We start from the raw sequence: 5,313 nt of genomic DNA on the forward strand, positions 1-5,313 counted from the left end.
GTAAAATCCTCATACGGTGGAGAATTTGGAATATCAAGAATCTGACAGAAGAGTTTCTTTGTAAGTCTAACCTTCTTGTCATTGATTAGGTTAAACGTGACTGCATCAAAGGCTTTAGCGATTGAAGCTGTTGATCCCGCTTGAGATAACCACGAAATCGGTACAGAGAAAGAATTGAACATTGCCTTGGATAAAACAGAATTCTTCAAGGCAATCACGAGCATCTTCAATTCTTTAGGGTACTTAGATACATCAGCTTCAACTTGATAGTTGGTACCCTGGATCTTCATAATAGGCATGGAAGTAATATCTTCTAGAGTTTGAGAAGGTTCAACATTGACATTAGCAGTATTCGCCATTGTTAGGGTTTTGAAAGCTTGAAAATTCAAAGAGAACTGGGAATTATCTTTGAATGCGTAAAGTGACAAAAGACCCTTGAATCCCCTTTTATATGTAACACTCCTGTTTGAATTAAAAGCGGGATGTGCATTTAATGACTGCCGACGTGGCACCTTGAAAACCGGACCACTACTCCGTAGAAATAGCCATGCGTCAAAAAGTAACTGTCCCATCGCCATAAAACCCGGACACGATATCATACGTCATTGAAATACAGCCTGTTTTGTTTTCCCCAAGAGAATTGTAATCGTCGGACCCCTTCGGATGGAAGTTAGGCTCTTTCACTTTTGGGATGAAAAGCGAAGTCATATGCCAGATGTTTGAAATTATCAGCCTGAGTTGGTGTTACTCAGAACCTCAAGGATTTCGTGAGTGCAGTGTTCCAAAGAAAGTTAGACAAGAAACAATGAAATAAAAATTTTTGGGATTTTGTGATGTCAAAAATTTAATTTGACACGAATGCAGTTAAACCCCAGGCAAAGGTTGCTTCGTTAATCATCAAGAGAGATGATCAACAGCTTGTGTATGTTCCTGTGAATTACAATCGAAAACTTGTAGAGAAGTTTCGAAGGGCATCTTTTGTAAGGCTACATAGGTGGCTTAATAAATTTCGTTACATATCAGCCTTAACATAAGGTGAGTAATTGTAACAGAAATTACTTGTTTGACCAGTGTAGTCAGTGACAAGTGTGTTTTGAAAAATGTTTAAAGTAACTGTGGGATTCGAAGTAAACCCACACGGAAATCATATTCATGAAAAAAATTTGTGCTAGATCTTGTTGGGTAACAAACATCGTGGGTTTCGAATGTTTGATCAAGATCACTCATATGAAATGAATATGATTTGGAGTTTTGAAAATAGGTACCGAAACAAATGTTTCGTAAAATCTGGAACATAGTTCCCCGTCAATTCCTTAATTTGCAAGAAATTTGGGTTTCACTTTCATCACGGTCTCATGATGTAAGATCATTAACACAGATTGTTGATATGTCTAAGTCTCGATTGGTTAGATCAGAGACCTCTCGGACATATGTCTTTGTGTGTGATTGTGAAAGAAATTTTAGATGAAAAAGATTGGTGAAGACACGAAGTGTACCTCTGTTATATTTGGACAAAACAGTAAACTCTTTACTCATATGAGAAGAGTCAGGTAGCTCAGGAGACTAATGTGAATACAAGCCTGATTAGGAAGAAATCTTCGTATGAAAAGTTCATTAAGGCTTTTGTACACACACATTGAGTCATTGGAGGCTTCAGACAACATGCAGCAACATGCTTCTACGGACATCTTAACAAGTTCAAAATAAGTAAAATGTAAAGAGTTGTAAGATTCATTTACCTGACCTTAGATCTGTAAACATGTGCCTCTTCGTATGTTCAGAAAGATCTGCAACAAAGTTTTTAAAGGAAAAAAAATATAAAATCTTTTTGTTGTTTTGAATTTTCAAAAATAAAGAACAAAATAAAGTGAAAATCTTTTTGATGTTTTTGATTTTTCGAAAACGAAGAACAAAAGAAAATGAAAATATTTTTGATGTTTTTGATTTTTCGAAAACAGAATTACTCAAATAAACTAAAACATCCTTCTTTTCAACCCAATTTTTTCATATTTTTTATTTAAATATATCAATGTATAATTACATTATGCGAAAACATGTTGCGAATGTGCGTGTGTACAGTCGAACCTTGACCTTCTCACAAATCAATGAAGCACCTTAAAAACATTTATAATCAACAAGGTAAGTACGAAACTTAGTGAGTTCCCTAAATTACCATATACCACAATACATATATATGCACACAAAAAAATGCTCATGACCTTTCGCAATTCCACCAATAATATGTGTATCTAGACTTACAACATACTTGCCATTTCTTCATCAACACTCGAGACTATAGGTTCATGACCTATTTACGTTCTGCGGTCAACTCCTACTCTAACCGTAACGAATACACTAAAAGTTGCGCACATAGAGACTACACATTCAACTCTATTCATACATGCAACTTAAAGACTATACCTTAACATTATGCATAAAAATACTATCCTACTAGCTCTTATATCCTAACATACATCAATATTTACCGTAATACATAGTATCTAGGCGATCCGACTGGCGAGAAACCCGCCTAACAAGTACTAACCTATAATTCCATAATTTCTTAATCCCTATGACAATCTGGTAATGAAGGCTAGATCTTTCACTAATTCCCAGTTGAATACCGAGAGTTCTATCAAATAAGTATCAGTCAGGAAGGAGAGTTAGGAGGCAGGACCATTTCGATATATAGTCGTTTTCTGAAATCCAACAACCAAGCCAACATGACCATTATAGACACCTCTCACATAAGTATATCAATCAATATTATAAATGGAATTAATGATAAATCTTACTTAAACATTCATAACAACGACTATGAATATAAACATAAGTTACGCTCTATGCAGTTATCGTGGTCAAAATTTCAATATCGGTCACATGCCGCTATTTGAAATCACGGTAATCGCGGTGGTATAGCGGTTTTTTAATATTACATATAATTTATAATTTTATATTATATATTTATATAGAATTTATATATTAGAGTATTAATATTATATATTACACAAACATATATGATATATGGATACAAATTAAGAATTTAAAATCATAACTTCATAAATTCACTCATTTATGCTCACAAACGCTAAATCACATATTCACATTGAGTGATTGATTGCTTTTATGCTTCATAAATTCTTAAATTGTATTGATTGCTTAATAAATTCACAAATCAACAATTACATAAGTGTAAAGCATTTAAAGAGAAACATTTAACATTAAAGGATTAAAGGAAACATCATATTTAACAATTGACATAGATTCATAGTGAGTGATTGAAGCATTTGACAGTCATGAGTTTATAAGTATGAATTGTGAAGCATTATATGTTGCAGTCTGTGAGTGTGTGTGTGTGTGTGTAGAAAGGAAAGGAATAAAGGAAACAACACATACATGGTAATGTGGAGTAGCCAAATGGCCAAAATATGAACGAAAGTGCAATATCGGTTGTAGCGCCGCGATAACGGTGATGCGTATCGCGATAAATAGTGGTCAATAGTGCCGCTAATAGCGTCACCGCTATTCGTAAACTCTATTTTGAAATACCGGTTTTGTACCTACGATAAACGCTATAGCACCGATATAGCGCGCTATTGATAGCATAGGTTACACTTAAAGCTTAGTAAGTGCAGCTTAACTTACAAAAATTTCTAGCAACAACCAGAAAAGTATGCGGGCAGAAGTCCGACCCGAAAGCTCCTCTTCATTGGGTTCTCTGATGCTTCAGAGATTCACTAAATTGAAGTTCCCTCGACTCTCGAAAACCTCCGAAAAACCTTCAAAATTTGTAAATTGAGAGAGTGTTTTGAGATGATTGGAGTGAGGTAGTGAAGGGCTGAAATCTGCTATTTGTAAATGAATTTTGGCAGGGTGCATCATGCCTCTTACCATGTGCGCCATGCCTTTCGATGGTGTCGGGTGGTGCCACGTGTCGACGTCCCTGTGCTCCATGCTCCCTGCTTCTATAAGGGCGCGTCGTGCCTACCTGCACGGGGCACTTTTTGAAAAACTTCATAAAATCATGTATTTCTCATACGAGCTCCATTTTTTATTTTATTTATATCCACGTGTAGCTATCGACGAGTGTTACAACTTTCATTTTGACTATCTCGGCTAATTCTCACTTTATTTTTAAAGTTATATTTTTAACATGCTTAAACTGTTAAAGTCTGTATAAAAATCATAAATCCTTCATACGACATCCGTTCTCGACTGTCTTTATATTGACGGACTCCTATTCACAAGATCTTCAAATCTCGTTTAGATTGTTTTACCTAACAATCGACCGATTTTAATTTCATTTCTGCATCGCACACTGTTGCGTTGAAACTTACAAAAATCATAACGTCCTCTTATGAAGTCAGATTTAGGCGTTCTTTATGTGCACGAGTTCACTTTTTCCGATTACTACGACTTTCCTCAAGAGTATCTATCCTAAATATTTCTCTATCAAAAAATTCTATTTACATAACTAGTCGATTATATTGTAAGACGAAAATGGAGTGTTACAACTATCCCACACTTATAGAGATTTCGTCCCCGAAATCCTACTCCTAACACACCTTAGGATAGTGCTTACACACTATCCTACTGGGGTTTCACAAGATCAACCTAAGATCTAGCCAACGTTGCCACATCGAATTCTTCCATCTGTACTTATTTAGCCAAAGAACCTCGTTTTCCACCATAGACGTACTCCCGAATTCCTCGCGAAATCTTCCAAAATCGGGAACTTGTTGGGATAGACTTCCAAAATTCACATGTTACGATTGATGATCACCTTCAGACATAAAATGTCGACACAGTCGATTTCTTATGAAGTATTTAACTATGGAAATTTCTCTACGAAATCCTGTTGGAATCTACTTTCTGGAACATGCCTCTAAAAAGGCTTATGGCATATCCTTAAAACACAAATGAATCTAGATTACAAATGGTATTCCAATCTAGTTTAGGTGTTCCAACATCCTGAAATTTTAACCATAGCTACTATAACGGGTTTACTGGCTTGAAAACTCTAGGACCAATACTCTAATATTGGTGACATACTTATTATGAGGCTTCCAAACTACCAGGTTATAATGAAGACTAGGTCACCAATAGCCTTTCTGCAAGGCTCTAACTACCTTATATGTATCAAAGTATATCTACCACTCGATCAATTATTTCCTACGCATGCTCACGACACGTCGTGATACTATCAAATTGATGGGATGTTGATGCTGAAGGGTTTTGAGCATTCTAACACTCCTAAGGTGTACATGCAACCATAGAAACCTTGGATCTATGTTTTACTATGATGCATGCAAA

This window comes from Lactuca virosa, chromosome 7 (assembly GCF_052849685.1).
Source record: "Lactuca virosa cultivar CGN04683 chromosome 7, Lactuca_virosa_CGN04683_v6, whole genome shotgun sequence".
In the NCBI taxonomy this organism is placed as follows: Eukaryota; Viridiplantae; Streptophyta; class Magnoliopsida; order Asterales; family Asteraceae; genus Lactuca; species Lactuca virosa.